General features: G+C 40.4%; 1 protein-coding gene and 1 pseudogene across 15 annotated transcripts in view; one reads left to right on the top strand and one right to left on the bottom strand.

The window, feature by feature from the left end:
* Nucleotides 1-20,740, bottom strand: part of Oxr1 (oxidation resistance 1) — a 434,885-nt gene that overhangs the window by 327,130 nt on the left and 87,015 nt on the right.
* On the top strand, nucleotides 3,962-4,362 carry Rpl31-ps4 (ribosomal protein L31, pseudogene 4; annotated as a pseudogene).

The raw sequence follows: 20,740 nt of genomic DNA, 5'->3' as shown, positions 1-20,740 counted from the left end.
GTTGACACTTTAACATATGTACACAATGTACTTTGATCCTCTCCATCCACACCCCTCTTATCCCACCCCAACTCACGTTACCACACTTCTTACAAACATAGTCAGTGAACTCTTTAATTTTTCTATTGGATTTTTTTTTACATTTCAAATATTTTCCTGTCCTTAAACCCCCTATCCCATTCCCCCTCCCCTTCTTCTATGAGGGAGTTCCCCCACCCACTCACCCCTTCCTGCCTCCCCACTCTGACATTCCACTACACTGGGGAAATGAGCCTTGACAGGACCAGGCTTCTCCTCCCACTGGTGCCCAACAAGGCCATTCTGTACTACATAAGCAGCTGGAGCCATGGGTCTGTCCACGTGTACTCCTTTCAGGAGCCTGGAATAGGTGTCTCCTAAGAGGCTCTGCCAGAGTATGACAAATACAGGGGCAGACTTTGCAGCCAGCCATTGAACTGAGAACAGGACCCCCTTGGAGGAATTAGAGAAAGGATTGAAGGAGCTGAGAGGGCTTGCAACTCCATAAAAACAGCAATACCAACCAACCAGAGCTCCCAGGGACTAAACCATCATCCAAAGAGTGAACTCTATTTTATTAAGAGAGCAAAGTACAGGAGTTCAAAGCTTTTGGCTTGGTTTCAAGGCATTTTGCTTCAATTGTTTGTTTGAGAATCAAACTTGCAGAGAAGCTCAGGCTGTCCTTGACCTCTAGATCCTCCTGCTTCATAATGTGCTTGGACTACAAGCACTTACTAGCAAGGACAGGACTCAAAGGTACAAGCTAAAACCAAAGATTAGTTTCTCACTGAGTAGCTACATGTCCTAAAGTGATCTGTTTCCTTTCTAATCCAACTCCTCCTTTGTAGTACACAGATAACAATAATGTCTGCATATGTCACCTACACAGTGTGGGAACTGCATTTCCCAGAATTCCATTCCCCCTACACTTCTGGATTATATTTGTATAAAGATGACTGTAGTCAGTCACTTTGGAGACAGTAAAAAATAAAATAATAAGACAGTACAAATAAAAGAGCTTCTTTTGAGACAATAAAATCTATTTCATATCGTGTACATTAATTGTCACATCTGTTTGTAACAACCATTGAATTGATTTAAAAAAATATACAGGGGAGAGGCAACACCATTGGATTATAAATTGGTCCATAATGCCTTCATTTTATTTCTTGTTGTCCCAGTAAGGTTGACTAACAATTGGGAGCCAGAGAAAATAATGATGACAAAGTGCTAGAATTGTCGGCAGCTGCAGCCACATCACTGAGCATAATGCAAATGATTGAGAAAATATAATGTTAAATTTTTCCAGGTCTTTTCGCAGAAAGCTTTTTCATATTTATTCATCTAACCCTGACAACAACAAAAACAGTGCACACTACAGCAATGAAGAAATCGTTATATCTCTGTCAGAGATGATTAAAGATGCTGTAATAGCCTCACTCTCTGACTGGTTATCTGTTTCTATTTCAACTTCACATTCCGTATTTTCAAGTGGCTTTTGTAAAAACAAACAAACAAACAAAAAACAAAAACAAAAACATGTTCCCAGATGTGAATGTTAAAGAAATATTTTTTGAGAAAATTAGCAGCTAGCAAATCAGGGATTTATAAGCAGGAAGAAGAGGTGGCTAGCTAGGCTAGCACATTAGGGATCTACAGTATAATAAGGGTAAGGATAGCCCGCTGAAGGAATGCTGGGATTGCTGTGAGGAACTGTGTGCAGCAGATGCATGGTGTCTGCCCTTATACTCTGTGTACCATATTTTCAAGTAGAAAGGAAGAGTTCTCAAAGACATCTTACAGAGAAGAGGTATCGTGACCAACTGAATTGAATAGCCCTTTTGCTTTAGCTTAATTATCCTGATCCTCTGTAAGCAATCAGAACTAAAAACAACTGTCATTCATGGTAGGTTCCTTTTCTCCTCATTTCCCAAAGCAGAACACATTCCTCTACACTCTTATATCTCTATCCCAGGATGATGAATCTGTCCAGTGGCTGAGAGCAACCTTAAGAGACTCATTTGGAGAAAGTATTTCCGAAATACTCATGCTGCATTCTGTAATATCAAAATTGAAGTCTCATGGGAGTAAGAAGTATGTACCTGCCCTTTCTCCCAGGTTTCCTAGGTAACTCAGCCATACATCCAGGCTTAAGAACAATCTAAAATTGAGTCTGGTGACCCATGCCTATAATCCTAGAAATATGAGATCTAAACAGACAGCCATGCGAAGAGAACAGCATGTGAGGAAGACATAGGTCAGGGTAACTGATCCCAAACAACAGCATAACAGAGCAGCAAGGATCTCTCAAATGCTAGGAGAGAGGACCAGAGCAAACCCCTCCACTGTCTTAGTAGGATGAAGTTCTACTCATGTCTTAACCCTGGCTTTCTTGCCTCCAGGCCATAGGAAAACAAATCCTTCCTGCTTAAGTCACTCCATTGCTGGGACAGTGTCACAGAAGTCTTAGCAAACAAGTACAAGGCTCACAAAGACATCTAATTTATAAAGACATGTAAACACCTTAAAGATATGTTTTCTGATGAGATAATATTAACTACTCAAAGGTAATTGTTGACTTTGGTGCAAGGTTAAGGAGAAAAGCTACTCAGTGTGTTTTCTCTCAGTCTTTCATCCCAGCACGTGGGAGAGAGAGGCAGGCATATCTCAGAGATTGAGGTCAGCCTGATTGACATAGTGACTTCCAAGATAGCCCAAGTTATATGGAGTAGGATTATGCTGAAAGGGGGGGGGCGAAGCACAACAAACAAAAAAACCACATTTTCCTCAATTAAGGGTGGAGGTAGTATAGATTTACAGTAAAGGCATGATCCAATACTAATTCTAAAAAACTTCTCATGTAGACTAAAATTTGTAATGACTTAGAAAATAAGACAATAAAAATGTCCTCAAAGCAACATGTCTGTCAAAACCTAACTTAGCTATTAAAGCAGTTATTAGCACAAAAATCAACGTCACAAAAGTTGGTTAGTAAAAGCCTCTCCCACCCTGGAAAGCTATGACTCATGACTTTTATGATTTATCTTCGGTATTTGTGAATATGTTTATGTGACCAGATAGTGGGGAGATATCCGAGTGAATGAGTGTGCTCCCAGAGTCCAGAGGTGGCAGACTCCACTGGAGCTGGGTGACAGCTGTGAGCCAACCATGGGTGCTGGGAAACAAATTCAGGTTCCCTACAAGGATAGCATGCACTCTTACCTGCTGAGCTATCTCTCCAGCCTGACTCTATATTTTACTAAAAGCATGAAGAGAATGAAGAGGTCTAAAGTAGACTTACACTTTGTAGCTGTGACTAATGGGAAAGATGTGTTCATACCAACTGCCATCCATCAACTATGAGGGAAATTTAGAAATCAATTCTTAGACATGTGAGCTATGAGACTGTCCCCAGGAAAGATTCTTCTGTCCGAGGTGAACAAATGCATCTTATTAGAACAGGAGGATGTTTTTCAAAGCCCAAACAACTTGACATTGCCAGCTTTCTTTTTTTTTTTTTTTACACTGCCAGCTTTCTACCCTAGCTCATGTCCTAAAGTATCAAAATGTGAAACTAGGAACAAGAAATGAAGATGGCAGAGCTTCCTATGTACCGTGATATTACTGGTTACTATGGGGAGCCCAAATCTCCAGGATCTAACGGGCAGGCATGATGGGACTCCCTGTTCTAGTACTTACAAAAGGTTTTAACTACATCTAGGCCTTTAAATAGTTTCCATAAAGACAACAGAAATTAGTATTATATCTATCTTCTTTCACACTTAAGGAAGTAAAGGTTCAAGTTTTAACTTAATGACAAATTCACATCTTCTACTGCTACCTTTCCCTCCTTCTCGTTACGTTTCACTTCTAATTTACTAATATCTGAGAAGCCACTGTCTAAGTGTTCTAATATTAGATTGACAATAAAAGTAATTGATCACCTTTCCAACTTGGGCCCGGCAGAATGGCTCCCGCAAAGAAGGGTGGCGAGAAGAAGAAGGGCCGTTCTGCCATCAACAAGGTGGTGACCCAAGAATACACCATTGACATTCACAAGCGCATCCATGGAGTGGGCTTCAAGAAGTGTGCTCCTCGGGCACTCAAAGAAATTTGGAAATCTGCCATGAAGGAGATGGGGACTCCACATGTGCGCATAGACACCAGGCTCAATAAAGCCATCTGGGCCAAAGGAATAAGGAATGTCCCATACCGCATCCGAGTACATTTGTCCAGAAAGTGTAATGAGGATGAGGATTCACCAAACAAGATCTACACACTGGTAACTTACGTGCCTGTTACACATTCAAAAATCTACAGACGGTCAATGTGGATGAGAACTAACTGCTGAAGGTCAAATAGTTATAGAACTGCCAACAACAACAAAAAAAGTAATTGATCACCCAGTTGATTAACCCAAAAAAGGTACTTGAATGTCACATGACAGGTGCAGTTATATCTATTTTTGGATGTATGCTAATTTAACCTTGATTTCTGGCCCTTAATGTGTACTGGGCTAGCCAATGCTGCAAAATAAGCCACTGGGAGATCTAGAAGGTGCTGTTTTAAATGGATTCTCAACTCCTTAGCCAGCAGCTTAGTACTGATCTGATGTACAGTAGACAAGTGCTGGAGCTTAATGAAACCTATGCAACCTCATTACTTGGGAAATGGCATGCACTTGTAGATGCTCTTATAGGTCTGCTCTGTAGCATGTATCTTCAATAATCCACCTGAAATTAAGTTCTAGTAGACACAATCCTGGACTTAAATTGCTTTTTTTCATTCTTATAATTTTTCTTGAGGTAAAAAACAATTGGAAGTTATTTTGGACTGTACTTATGACCTTTGGTTGTGCCATTTATAGCTAAGAATCTCAGTGATTTCATAGTGTTACTTTTGTAAGGATTTATAAATAAAAATGAAACAGAGGTAAAAAACGATATTTGTAATCTTAAAGGACTGGAAAATATCTTCAAAGGGATAACTTCCTTTTTATTGAAAATAGATTCTTCTTTCATACCCTATATCACAACCACTCCATCCACCTCGTCCAGCACCTCTCCACCTCTCCTCTCCCCCGGATCCATTCACTTACTCTTTGGAAAAAGAGCAGGCCTCCAACAGTCAAAGGCCAAAGAGGACAAAACAAGATACACTAATACAAGGCTAAAGCCTTCATACACAGATTAGACAAGGCAACTCAATAGGAGGGAGAGAGTCTCAAGAGCAGGCAAAGAGCCAGGGTGGGGGGACCTAGCTCCCACGGATACGATTCCCAAAAACAACCATAACATATGTGCAGAGGACCTGGAACAAATCAGTGCAGGCCCCATGCTTGCTGTTCAGTCTCTTCAAGCCCATATGAGCCCCTCCCATGTGAGCCCTGTTTAGTTGGTGCAGTGGGACATGTTCTGGTGTCTCCATCCCCTCTGACTCCTACAATCTTTCCTCTCCTTGTTTTGTGGGTTCCCCTAGTACCTAAAGGGAAGGAACCAATGGAGACTCGATTCAGACTTTCTGAATAATGTCTATCTTTGGGCCTCTGCGACTGCTCCCATCTACTGCTGGAGGAAGTCTTTCTGATAACAACTGGACAAATAACTGATCTCTGAGTACAGCAAAATATATCATTAGGAATCATTTTTGTTTCTGTTTCTTTTCTTTTTCCTTCTCCTTTCCCTCTTCTTCCTTCTTATTTTGCCAGCTATGTTTTGTTCTACCTTAGGTTTCTGGGCTATTTAGTCTCTGATTTCTGGCTGTACAGACAGTGCAGTGCATGAGCTCCCTCTCATGGCATAGGCCTCAAGTTAACCAAACACTGGTTGGCCAATTCTACAAGTTCTGTGCTACCATTGCCTCAGTACATTTTGCAATCAGGACAGATTGTAGTTGGAGAATTTTGTGGCTGGTTTGGTGTACAGGTATTTCTTTCCACAGCATTTAGATGAATATTTGATTTTTTATTAAGGAGCCAGAAATATACACTGGAAGAAAGAAAGCACCTTCAACAAACAATGCTAGTAAAACCGGATGTCTGAATATTGAAGGATGCAAATAGATCAATATTTATTCTCCTGAACAAGACTCAAGTCCAAAACTAGACACATTGAACCTGATAGAAGAGAAAATGGGAAATAGCTTTGAATGCATTGGCACAAGAGACAATGATCCAAAGAGAACACCCATAGCTAGGCGCTAAAGATCAAAAATTAATAAATAGATACACGTGAAATGGAAAAGCTCCTGTAAGCAAAGGGCACCATCCATCAGAAAAATGGCAGCCTATGGAGCGGGAAAATATTTTTAATCAACTCCAATAGAGGTCTAATATCCAAAATATATAATGAATTCAAGAAACTACATATTAATAACCAAATAATTTGAGCTCAACTGAGGATTCCTCAATTCCACATGGGAAGTAGAAGAAAGCAATTACAGGAGGGGGGACAGAGGGAGGGACCGGGGTGGGAAAGGGGACAGGGAGGGGAAGATGGGAACATGATCAGGTATTGGGTGGGAGAAACAGGACTGAGGGACAATAGAAAGAATGGAAACAGGCAACAGGAGATAGGAGGTGGGGGGACCCTCTCGAATGTACCAGAGACCTCAGAGATAAGACACTCTCAGGACTCAAAGGGAAGAAACTTAGATGAAATGCTATACAGCGGGAGAGGGAACTTGTAGAGCCCACCTCCAGCAGAAAGACAGGGCATCAAATGAGGGATAGGGTTGCCGTCTTACAGTCAAAAACTCTGACTTACAATTGTTTCTATCTGAAAGAACTGCCGGGACAAAAAATGGAGAAGAGCCTGAGGAAAAGAATGTCCAGCAACAGGCCCAAATTGAAATCCAGATCAAGGGGAGGCCCAAGGACCGACACTATTATTGAGGCTATGGGCGCTCACAAAAAGGGACCTATCATGACTGCCCTTTGAAAGACCCAACAAGCAGCTGAAAGAGTCAGATGCAGATATGTGCACCCAACCTATGGACAGAAGCTGCTGAACCCTGTGGTTGAACTACAGAAAAACTGGAAGAAGCTGAGGAGAAGGGTGACGCTGTAGGAGGACCAGCAGTCTCAACCCCCAAGATCTCTCAGACATTGGACCACCAATCAATCAGGCAGCATACACCAGCAGATATGAGGCCCCCAACACCTATACAGCAGAGGACTGCCAGGTCTGTGTTCAGTCAGAGAAGATGCACCTAACCCTCAAGAGACTGGAGGCTCCAGGGAGTTGGGAGGTCTAGTGGGGTGGGGAGTAGAAGGGTGGGGACATCCTCATGGAGATGGGGAGAGAAGGTACGTATGGGATGTGGAAGAGTCAGAGGGTAGACTGTACGGGGGATAAAATATTGACTGTAAAAAAATGATTAAATAAAATATAATGGGTACCTATCTAAACAGAGAATTCTCAATAGAGGAAGTGCAAATAGCTGAGGAATGCTTACAGAAATGTTCAATATTCTTAGTCATCAGGGAATGACTAAGATCAGTAACACATTTGTGGTGGGGGTACGAACTTGCAAAATCTTGTAAAAATCAATATAGCTTTCCTCAGAATATTGGAAATTGATCCATGCAAAGACCCAGCTATTCCATTCTTGGGAACATACCCAAGGGACCCTCTATCCTACCACAAGGACACTTACTCAACTATGTTCATTGTGGCTTTATCCATAATAGGCAGAAAATGAAAACAAACTAGATGTCCCTCAATTGAAAACTAGATATAGAAAATGTGGTACATTTACATAATGGAGGATTACTCAGATGTTTAAAAAATGATATCATGAAATTTTCAGACATATGAATACAACTAGAAAAAAATCAGGCTAAGTGAGTTAACCAAGACTCTGAAAGACAAATAAGATACAAATTCACTTATAAGTGGATATTAGCTATTAAGTAAATGAAAACGAAGCTATAAGCCATAGACCCAAAGAGGCTATGTTGAAGGGAGGGTTCTGGGGGGGGGAGCAGAGATCTGTTTGGGAGAGGGAAATAGAAGAGAATCTGTGGTGGACTAGAGGTAGGTGGGGCCTGGAGCAGAAGGGATATGGGGATCAGGCATAAGGGACAAGGAGGAAGAAATGTGGGGGAGACATGGCTGGAACTGGGGAAGATCTGGGTGACGGTGTGGAATTTAATGCAGCGGAAACTTCCTAGAATCTCCGAGTGTGACTCCAGTGTGAAGAGTCTGAACTGGCCACCTCCGTAGCCAGGCAAACTCCCAGTGTTGGGACTGTGTTGTATTCAGTTGAGTTAGCCAAGGAGGTTTCATGGAGATCCCTAAACAACCCAGGCTGATGCTAAGACAGTTTTCTCACTGAAAACTGACAGTGGGGCCCCATGGCTGAAGACAGCTTCCACACAACTCACTGAATGCAGGGGGGTCAAGCTGCTGTGGGCTGGGAGCCTTCACCCCTATGTTCAAATGAATAATACTTTTACTAGACTTAAGAGACCATTCCCGTGGGCCTCTACCTAATGTCATCCTGTAAATGTAGTTCTGTCTAGATGGCAAGAATGTGTCCTAGTTTCCTGTGGAATTCCCAGAAGTGTTGGGACATTAAGTGCTCAGTATCTACAGTTTTCAGTAACAAACCACGAGAAAGAATAGGCAGTCTGCTAGCTTCATGCACTATTTATTTTATTTTATTTTTCTTGGATAATTTATGCATTTACATTTCAAGTTTCATATCTTTTCTCCCCTCTCCCATACCCTTTTCCCTTCCCCTGCTTCAATGAGGATGTTCCCCTTCCCACCCGCCCACTCCAACCTAAACGCCCTGGCATTAACTTACGTTGGGGAAACAAGCCTTCACAGGACCAAGGTTTTTCCTCTTATTGATGCTGGAATGTGCTATGCTCTGCTACATATGTGGCTGGAGTCATGGGACCCTCCATGTGTACGGTTGGTGGTTTAGTCCCCAGGAGTTCTGGTGGGGTCTGGTGGCTGCTATTCTTATTCTTCCTATGGTATTGTAAATCCCTTCTGCTCCTTCAGTTTCTCTAACCTTTAACTTTCTCTAACTCCTCCATTGGGGTGCTCTTGTTCAGTCCAATGGTTAGCTGCACCCATCCTCATCTGTATCAGTAGGGCTCTGGCACAGCCTCTCAGGAGATACCCATATCTGGCTCCTGTCAGCAAGCACTTCTTGGCATCAGCATAGTGACTGGGTTTGGTGGCAGCATATGGGATGGATCCCCAGGTGTGGCAGTCTCTGGATGACCTTTTCTTCAGTCCCTGCTCCACTCTTTGTCCTTGTATTTCCTCCCACTAGTATTTTGTTCTCCCTTCTAAGAAGGAATGACACGTCCATATTTTGGTCTTCCTTCTTCTTGGGCTTCATATGGTCTGTGAATTTTTTCTTAGGTATTCCAAGCTTTTGGACTAATATCCACCTATCAGTGAGTGCGTTCTTTTGTGACTGGGTTATATCACTGAGGATGATATTTTCTAGTTCTATCAATTTGCATAATAATTTTATGTAGTCATTGTTTTTAATAGCTGAGTAGTACTCCATTGTGCAAATGTACCACATTTTCTGTATCCATTCCTCTGTTGAAGGGCATCTGGGTTCTTTCCAGCTTCTGGCTATTATAAATAAGGCTGCTATGAACATAGTGGAGCACGTGTCCTTGTTATATGTTGGGGCATCTTTTGGGTATATGCCCAGGAGTGGTATAGCTGGGTCCTCAGGTAGTACTATGTCCAATTTTCTGAGGAACGTCCAGACTGATTTCCAGAGAGGTTGGCTTGCAATCCCACCAACAATGCAGGAGAGTCCCTATATCTCCACATCCTCACCAGCATCTACTGTCACCTGAGTTTTTTGATCTTAGCCATTCTGACTGGTGTGAGGTAGTATCTCAGGGTTGTTTTAATTTGCATTTCCCCGATGACTAAGGATGTTGAACATTTCTTTAGGTACTTCTTAGCCATTTGGTACTCCTCAGTTGAGAATTCTTTGTTTAGCTCTGTACTCCATCTTTTAATAGGATTATTTGATTCTCTGGAGTTTAACTTCTTGAGCTCTTTGTATATATTAGATATTAGCCCAATGGACCTAGATCTAATGGTCATTCTAGAGATTGATTTCTGGTTTCCACACGAGCAGCTACTACACCCACTTGCCATCTATTAAGTCCTACATCAAAAGCTAAGGACAACCAATCTCTTGACAATTCTTAACACCCAGAAAACTGAAAACTCTCTATTTTCATAGTAAAAGGAACAGAGCAGACCAGAGAAAGGGCTTCCCCTGGCTTAGAATGAACTACAGATGGATTGCCCTGCTTAGGCCTGACTAGGACGTTCTTTCCTATGTGCCTTGGCAATGTCTGCAGAATTTAACCCATTTTCCAGTCTGCATCCAGTTCACTCTCCGTCCTCTTACAAAGTGCTGTGCCCTAGGACATTTCAACGACCTTATCCTAAAGACCAAGAACTTGGTCTCATCATCTTCCTCCTAGTGTCATTCCAGGAAAGTGAAATAACCTCTGTGTACCTGTTTTCAACATCTGTGACATAGGAAGGAAGTGGAGAATATTGACATGATGCCAGGTATATTCAATTATTAGGGCTAGCACATTTTCCCAGGTTCCAAATGTTCATAGTGCCAACACTTTTTAATTCAAACATACCCTTGGGGTGTGATTCTAATTATATGTCCTTATACACAGACTACATTTCATCATTCTCTCCAATAATCTTATAGTAAAGTTAGATGTGAGCGTCATCCTGACAATATGAGTTCACTGTGGCAGCTGGAAAATGACTTCTTCTCCTTGCTCTGGTTCACAGGCTATAGATACTAAAAGGACCTGTTTGACAGGTATAAGGGCTCAGTGCACCTCAGATTTGTATTGACTTTAAAGAGAAATGAAATCTTGCAGCTGCTATATTCCCATTCTCTCTCACTTTGCAGTTTTATGGGTGATGGGGACATTATCCTAAATGCCTCATAACAGAGTTCTGCTTAAAGACAGCATAACTTGATATGTGGGATTTAAGTGTTTGGGTCCTGTAGGTAGAGTGCATTAACAATATATAATTTGTATGTATTGACATTGAAAATCCAATTACGTTATTGTCTCTCTGACACTTGTGGAGCTGAATTTCAGTCTTGACTACCTTTTCTTTTGGCTCAAAGTGCATACTCAATAAATACTGAACATCTAGTCTTTAAGCAGAAAAATAATGGCTTGTTTCTTTGGTTTTATCAAGCACAATATATATAATACAGGTAGAGTGTGTGTGTGTGTGTGCGTGTGTGTGTGTGTATGTGCATGTGTGTGAATATGTGTGTGTATATGTGTATGTGTGTATATGTGCATGTGTGTATGTGTGTATGTGTGCATGTGTGTATGTGTGTGCAAGTGTATGCATGTGTGTGTGTGTGTGTGTTGCATCAATTTCTTCACAGTGCAGTGTTTCATACAGCAGAGGCGCCCATCTGGTTTATAAGCCATGCTTCATCTTAATGTAATTTTGCAGTTACCTAGAGGATGCAACACATGTCATCAATAACATACTTCCTGCTTAATACAACATGGCTTATTAAAGGCGATGAATACAAATTGAGGTGTACAGACATGAATGATGTTGACTATGTGAAATGCACGGAAATTTTACATAGAGAAATTTGAGAATGCTTTTCATGTTGTAGCCTAATTACAATACTGATCAACAGTCCCCTTGCCTCATCACATGAACAACTCATGGGATGGCAGCTGACTTTATAAACCATTTACTATTAACAATGTGAAAACACAATTCCCATTAAGGCAGACACTTTAAAAAGAAATAAACAAACTCTCCAAAATTATGGGCACCAGTGTTTCTCTATAGTCACATCTTTAAGACATGATTCCATCTTCTCCCATATAAACCTGGTACTTTCTCTCTATGGTTGCCATGTATAAACAAACACAAAGAGAGGGACATCAGCTGGGAGGGGTTCAGACTATTTTCTGCCCCACACATAAGAGAGAAATTTATCCTGTGTTACCTCTCAAACAAGGCAGTGATAATCCAACTTCCAGGGTAGTACTATGCTACCATATATCTAACTTAGAACACAGCACAGAAAACACTTTTCCAGTCGCCCTAAACCCCCAGCCCTCCCCCCCAAAAAAACCCAAAAAAATGTCTATAGTTCTCAGTCTTGAACAGTACAATTCCAAAGACGCTGGATGCCTTTGTTCCTCATGTAGAGTCGGGTGATGAGGTCAGAGTGTATCACTCATGATGGCTCACAGGGTAACTAACACTCACTCAGGGTGGCTCACAGGAAGACTGAGGCCAAGATCTTAGCAAGAGGAAGCATAGTGCTCCTAAGAGCTGGGACTGGGACCAGCCACATTGCAGTTCTCGATTAAAGGTACAGCGGTACATGAATGACTCCATGATCCAGAAGGAAGAATGACTAGAAATTCTATTTGGGGGCTGTATGCCTGATTGAGGAAAATGACATTATTTAATTAAAATATTTCAAAACTCAGAACACTATAACTTTTAAAAAATATCCTTGAACATGATTTAGTAAGCAAAGGAAATTCATCTTCAGCTAATCTAAAGATCTATAAAAAAAATCTGGAGAGAACCTATTATTCATTTTTAATTGTGGTTTTGAAATAAGGAAAAAGTATCTAAGAGAACTGACTTGACCAAGAACACAGCCAGTTACCAACAAGGTCAGGCTCAGCAATAGGTCTATGGATTCAGTGTATGAGTAAAAAGCCTGATTTCTTTTGATACATTGAAATCATTTCAAAAGTAAAGCATCATCCATGAACCACAGATGTGAAGAGAGAAGCATTTAAGAGAAGCCCACCATGTGGAAAGAGATGCCCATACTGTTCATTAAATTTGCTTCATCTAAAAGATGAAAGCTGTTACCTGCTTCCCATACCTACATGCCATGTGCTATTGTAGCAGGACTGCAGGCATATGTAACAGACATACTGCATTGTAACTGGTATTTAGTGAAAGTTAATTAAAATCTTTCCTCAAACTGCAGAACGTCATTTAAAAATACAACAGTGCAATGTATCATTCTACAATAAGGAAGATTGGCCAGGCTGGCCTCCGTGAGTTTGAACAGAGATCTGCCTGCTTCTGCCTCCTAAGTACTGGGGTTAAATGTGTGTGCTATCACCACCTGGCTAAGGAAGATTTCTTATCCATGGAATCAGTGTATATTTGATCAAAGCTTCAGGCAAGAGAATTATAAAAAGGCACGTGATAAGATCAGAAACCTCATTCAAAACAGCAGATCCATATAATAATCAATAATAAAGTTACGACATTTTGTGGACATGTCTAATGATGGTTGAGGGTCATCAATAGGTGGTTTGTATCTTTGGAGACCTATGGAGATCCTGTCCCCATTGCCCCTTTATAGTCAGTCTCCTGTTCCTGCTCCACAAACATCATCTCCATTGACTCTAGCATGTTCCTTTCCCACCCACTTCTCTCTTCCCTCTTGCTCATTCCAACAATAGAGCCCAGGCCAGAGTGAGCATTCCAAACTGCCCCACTGGTGGAGGAGGCCATTACATTTCTAGTGCTGTCATTCTAGAGTAAACATCGCTGGTGTCATCAGTAGCCAATTCCTAACCTAGACATTTAATCATTAACACTTAGCTCTCAGCTTGTGTGGGACCTCACTGGCATTTCATTATGCACCCTTTCCTTTAAAACTTTACAATGACTTTCTCCAACACGTTCAGGAAATAAAAAAGACAAACAAACTTCTAAATTAAATATGCCACATATACAATTGGTGTTCGGTTGAGTTAATAAAGACCATTGTTACACCATCTGCTATCAGAAAAAATAAATCATGCTTTTTAGTCTGTGCTTAACGTCTCCATTTTCAAGAATAATATTGGATACTTCAAACCTTTAGCCAAAAGCATTATTGTGAAAACACATTTCTAATGCATATTAACATCTAAAATGTAGAAATAACTTGTAAAGTTCAACAATGAATAAAAATCTATCTGAAACATAAATATCAACATCATGTCTTGGCATTCACCACCAAGCAAACAAAAAGTTACTCAGCATCCTTAATGATCAGGGCACACAAACCAAAGCTATCGTAAGATACTATTCAGATGCTCTAGGATTAACTTTGTAAAGATAAACAAAGGGACTATGTTAATCCAGAAGAAGAAGAAGAAGAAGAAGAAGAAGAAGAAGAAGAAGAGGAAGAGGAAGAGGAAGAGGAAGAGGAAGAGGAAGAGGAAGAGGAAGAGGAGGAGGAGGAGGAGGAGGAGGAACAGGAGCAGGAGGAAGAAGAAGAAGAAGAGGAAGAGGAAGAAGAGGAGGAGGAAGAAGAAGAAGAGGAAGAGGAAGAAGAAGAGGAAGAGGAAGAGGAAGAGGAAGAGGAAGAGGAAGAGGAGGAGGAGGAGGAGGAGGAGGAACAGGAGCAGGAGGAAGAAGAAGAAGAAGAGGAAGAGGAAGAAGAGGAGGAGGAGGAGGAGGAAGAAGAAGAAGAGGAAGAGGAAGAAGAAGAGGAGGAGGAGGAGGAGGAGGAGGAGGAAGAAGAAGAAGAAGAAGAAGAAGAAGAAGAAGAAGAAGAAGAAGAAGAAGAAGAAGAAGAAGAAGAAGAAGAAGAAGAAGAAGAAGAAGAAGAGGAAGAGGAAGAAGAGAACAACAACAACAACAACAACAACAACAACAACAAGACATAAATCCACATTACGAGAGCTACCAGTGATGTAAAATGGACTCCAAGTAAGAACTCCCAATAATGCAGCTATTTTGAACAAAAAGAAAACTAAGTTACTTGGAAACTAAACACAGAGTTATATTGTTACCTAGCAATCCCCATTGCAAGCCCAAGAGAAATGAAAAGATTGATCAGGGGAAAACATGCATGAAGGTTTACAGAAGAATTATTCATTCTATCCAAATGTGGAAACCACTCGATCCCACCAATTGATGAATAGATAAATGAAGCACCATGTCTATTCAATGGAAGCCTGTCTTTGAAAAGAATGGACTTCTTATATGTGAAACAACATGGATTAGCCAAAAAAGCTCAGGCTAAATGAAAGAATCTAGGAATAAAACTTCATCTATTATATGACTTAATTTAATGTGAAATGGCCAGAAAAAGCCCAGAGATATGTTAGACCAAAGGCTCAGATTAGTTAGTTAGGACTGTGTGAAAAAAAGGAAATGTATTTGACTAAGAACTGGGTAGTGGAGCAAGAGAGATAGCTCAGGGCTTAGGAGCACTGGCTGTGCTTGCAGAAGATCTGAGCTCCATTCCCAGCTCCCAGTTAGCAGCTCACAACCATCTGCAACTCCAGTTCCAGCTCTTATGACCTCTTACGGCGTCCTGCCAGCACTAAAAATGCATGTGGTATACAGATACACATGTAGTCAAAACACCCTCGTGCATATATAATAAATGTTTAATAGGGAATTTAAAAGACTAGTATAAGGAAGAGAACTTCTTTTGGTGATAACAGAAATATTTTACAATTCACTTCGGTCATGGATGAAAAATGTGAATATACTGAAAGCTTACATTCTTGTAATAGGTGGGATTCATGGACGGCCTGTGAGGTGCACTTCAACAAAACTGTTATTTTAAAATTTACATGAGAACAAGAGTGGGCAGAAATATCCTCTAGTGGAACACATTTCCCAGTTAGAGCTTTAAATACCAGAAAAACCACTCATTTTTAAAACAAGTTTACTGCAAAAGATGGTCCAAGTTCTCAGCGATTAGGTGCCAAAATTATCAGGAGAAGAGAAGATGGTCTTATACGGCACCAGCACTCTCTTCCTGTCAGAAACTTAGAAAATCGGCTGAAACCGTTAGTTAATATTATTGCAAGGATCTTCCGCATATCAATTATGCCCAAAGTCATTATTTTTGGCAGTCGTGCTATAAATCCTGACTCAAGAGAGATAATTTGGTACCATCTGTTCTCAAACTTGAACATTCATCAGAATCACCTGGAGGCTTGACAGAATACAGATTGCTGGATGCCTCTTTCAGAATTCCCAGTGCAAGCAGGATTGCAAAGCTGACACTAATTCAGCTGGCCCAAGGACTGGACTTCCTAGAACTTCACATGGGTGTTTACTAATCTACTTAGTTTTCTCACGGACATATTTATGGACAATCTTCCCTGGTTGGTTCAAATACAATTGTAATGAAAAGCCAAGCCTGTCACATGTGTCCCACGATACCTTAGATTTCCTAAGCAATTGCTTGATAGGAAGGAAAACTACTGTACAAGACAGGATGAGTAGTCTATTGTGTATACTGACTGTTGTTTGAGAGATACAAGTGTTAGGCTACTGTAGAAGTAGAGTTGGAAGGTCACAAAAAAGTGGGGTATTAGTGAATTAGAATGATACCAGGGAACTAGAAAAGATCAATAGAGACTAGCTCCTCAATTGTAGAGGGGGACAATGATGTTAGAACCCCTGGTGTATTTTCACATCCTACCTACCATCCAGGTCTTGAACTACATTCTGTTCTGTGCGTCCCAGTGATAAGGCAGCTCAGAGCGCAGGAGCCTTGACATATCCATGCTGTGGTTTCCAAAGTCCAAAGAGCTTCACTGTGTGGGCAAGATGCCCTCGTGTTTTCCAGCCGTCTCCTGTAATAACCTGTCTTTATTTAAGCCAGTTTGAGTGTATAAGTTTCCTTTCAATTCTGATTGACTGTTTTATAAGAAAATCCGTACATGATAGTAGGATGCTCAGCCCTAACAAGACAATTCTTTACATAGATATGGGCCCATTGTGGATTCCTAGCTGAGGATTCATAACCAGACGCTCTAACTGAAGGGAGGCATGAGCCAAAGAGTGGACAGAACAGTCAGCCTATGTTTGGGCTCCCCTGTTGCTGTGCTTTGTAAGCACAAACAAGCTAAGGACACTGGTGGGAAGAGGGAGGACATCTAAAAGCATACAACTGAGAAGGAAGGAAAGGAAATGCATTAAATAAAGTGAAAAAGCATGAAATAGACAGTTTTGGTCTAATGAGTTTAGCTACTGAATTAATACCATCAGCAGGAAAGAAAAAAAATAACAATATAATTTGGAAACCAGATCACTAAAACACTCTCTGAAATATTTATACTGAAGATTAATATATACATAGTAGCCACTTGATAAATGTTTTGCACATGAATTATTCTACTAAAATGCTTTAAGTACTAAAGTTAGGTGGTACATTGTTCAAACAACTGCTTCTAAAATTTGTGGCAGTAATTCACCTTTCTTTGTAATATATTCCACCAAATTCACGCTCTATACAATGTAATTTGGAATTGACTTCCTTAGGCATAGAATATACAATTGTAAGCAATATTAACGAGAAGTAATTGGAGTTACAGATGTGGAGCTAGGGCAGGGGCGATCCCGAGAAGAGCTCAGAAGCAGAAAGCATAGCCCATGGAGTTCAAGGTTCAAAGGAAGGCTGTTCAGAAATGGCTGAATTACCATCATTATGATTGGTGGATGAGGTAAGATTTGAGAAATTAGTTCTTCTATGTTAGTGTTTCCCACTGACCTCTGATAGGAAAGCCTAAAATTGGAGGGGACTATTTTTGCTTTTATTCATTAGACACAATAATACTAATAAATCATTTCCTAAAATAATGCTTTTAACAACAAAAAGGCAGAAAAAGGACATCACTGTAGGAAAAAAAATTAGCAACACGAGCCTACCATTACATTCATTTTCCAATTCTGGAATAGGGCAAGTCAATGACTTGTCCATTAGCTCAGACTTGGTCACTAATATCACACATGAGCGTTGGAAACAGAGGCATTCACATCTTCAAAATGTTCCACGATGTTAGGGAAACGCCTTGTCAACCTCAAGCAATAATTTATATGTGTTTGCCTTATCTTCCTGACTATCTCAAATAATGCATGGCTTTAGCTCACCCTGTGAAAACATAGTTACAAACTTCCTTCGTGAGCAGTGTCAAATGCGTGATACGGTAGTACAGACCAAGCTTCGAGCAGCCAAATCGCCTCACCTTCTGCTAAATGTGTTTTCGTGCCAAGAATCTTCAACCCATGCTATGTATTCATGCTGTGTTGCATGTGGCTGCCTGGGAATCAGACCTAGGGCTTTGGCCATTTGTTAATGCAAGACACCTGTTGAACTGGTGTGCCAGGATTAAATAGGATGACCCCATCTGTCTTAAAGGGATCTGATTTCTTCTAGATTTTAAATGAGACAGCAAGTATCATAGCTCTCCTCACATATGTGTTGGGAGCAGCTGCTGCTCAATGCTTGACTTTAATTGATAACGTTTATAACTTGTCAAATATGGCAAACACCTCCTATGCCTGCCTTTCCTTCAAGTGTTAATAACTGAATTGGGAAAAGTACAGAAGTGCGTCAAGCAAATTCTTCCTTCAGACTTACTTTCTATTATTCATTACCAGAGCACCTAGGAGGAACAAATATAATGAAAGTTTTTACAAAGCGATTGAATACATTGATGCATTTTAAACTTTACATAGTAACATCATTATAGTCATTTTGAGTATAGAACTGGATTTGAGTAAAATCATTAAAAGGCACATTATGGGTTGGAGAAGATCATCATATTTTCTATGAGCCCAATTCTATACAAATTCTGTTTCTGGATATAAAAATACCTCAGGGAGATGTCTAAATAAAAATGCACTCAGGGAGATCACTTAATTTGAATTTGAGTCTCTTTTGTCAAATTCATGAAAGCACTTTGTATTAGTAATCTAAAACCAAAGTGGGGGTTAACTTAATCTAATTTTTAAAGTCTACGCGGCAGAACTGACTTTTGATTACAGCAAGAGTCTACCAAAGGAGAAGGCATAAGGCTGAAAACTCATCTGGAACAGTGGTGTCCACCCTCCATGGAATCTGCTGATCAAAAGATATGGCAGGATTTTAGCTCTCAGCTCACAGCAAAAACAGGGGGTCCTGGTGTACATTGCTGGCGGAAACTCAAGGCCCAGTGGAGATTATTGGACTGAGCAACTTCTGAGATCACATCAGCACTGAAGTAGTTAAAGTAATATATTTCATCTGAAAGGATGAAGGGAAGACACTTGTACTTATCATAGTCTCAACTCACCAAGAAAAATTTATGCAGCCGGAATATCAATGTCAGCATTTAACTTTCCAAATTCTGGCAAATTAGGACGCATTCAATGCTTCAAACCTAGTTTTAAAACTGATATTCCTTAATGCATAGAACTAACATTGACAAATTGAGCGGTATGGTGCTATGAATTAACTTTGACTCTAAATGGTGAATCTGTCTAAACTACTATTAGAAAAGCATTAATGCTCTTCAGTAAAGGAAATGTAATTATTTGAAGTAAAAGAAACAATTCATAAATGTTAATTCTGACTACAAGCAGGAACAGGAAAGAAGCAGCTATGTTTGTCTGGAGATGCTCACGAGACATCAAATGAAAAGTACAACACACTGGTCCAAGCAGCAGTCCCCCTTCCATGGCAGGTTCAGGCACACGGCGAGTAAAAGAGGATTCAGGTAGGGTGGATGTGTCTGCTCTTATACATTCATTTTACCCAACGAAGTTCTGTTGAAGATTTTCTTTTTCAATGCACTGTTTCTAGCAAGCCCCTGGGCAAGCTTGCTGCAGACACCCATGAGACATTTCTTCTGTGATCAGAATCATAAAACAGTGACATCATTACTTTGGAATGGGGCCAATTTGTACTAATTCCCAATACATCAAAGATCCCAGACCCTTTGGTTTTATTTTCTAAATGAGGGATGCGCACAAGCGCAGTGAACATCTAGGCAGGGGGAGGTGAAGGTCATGACTGTTTCTAACTTTTGGTTTGCTGGATAAGGACGCTAATAAGTCCCAAATTCCACCTTTAAGTGCCATAAGCAAGGCATATTTAGCACAAAAAGTAGAGTTATAATCTCCCCTTAAGAAGTGGCACCTTGTGGTTTTATGCCACTGTTTTCTCCTGAACGTGGTAGCCCTGGCTGTATATTCTATTATACATCTTCAATAAATTCACACCCACATTAAACAACCAGTGGTCATAACACAATACATTATTTCAACATTTCTGTGTATATATTGGGATTAACTTTAAAGTTCTTTGGAGAGAAGGGATTACAATAAGCTGCAAATGCAAGCTGAACAGCAAAAACTGTCTTGACTTCTGCAATTTACATTTACATGTCTACTATAAAAGTTATTGATGCAAGCATTATGGTTTGTAGATGAAATATCCTTTATATTATGCCTCTAATTATTCAGATGGGTATAGATATATTGTCAAGTGTTTTTAAGTTGACAATAATGAAAAACAGGCTATATATATCCTTACAAGGGATTTTCATTATTTCATTATTTATGTCATCGTTATAGCTTGTTAAGTATATTTTCTGAGTGTTTATGTTGAAGGCACAATATAATTATCTTCATAAACTCCAGACATCAGGCAAGTCCTTTAGATTTGTAAGTGACATCATGTCATGGCTGCTTTAGACTCTTGCCAGTACTGGCTTACCCTGGACTTGCTCTCTGTGTGACATTTCACTAGGTCTAGTGGGTGAGCAGTATCCAATCCCAATGAGAATATTATCCAGGCAGCTGTTCTCTACACATGCTTGACTCCAAGATGCCTTGCTGAGCTCACCTCCAGTACTGCTCTCTCTGGCTGCAGGCCACCTGCCTCCTTG

The sequence above is a fragment of the Rattus norvegicus genome, chromosome 7, assembly GCF_021556685.1.
Source record: "Rattus norvegicus strain SHRSP/BbbUtx chromosome 7, alternate assembly SHRSP_T2T, whole genome shotgun sequence".
Lineage (NCBI taxonomy): Eukaryota > Metazoa > Chordata > Mammalia > Rodentia > Muridae > Rattus > Rattus norvegicus.
Note: the sequence above shows the minus strand (reverse complement) of the source record. Positions and strands in the feature narration are given on the sequence as shown.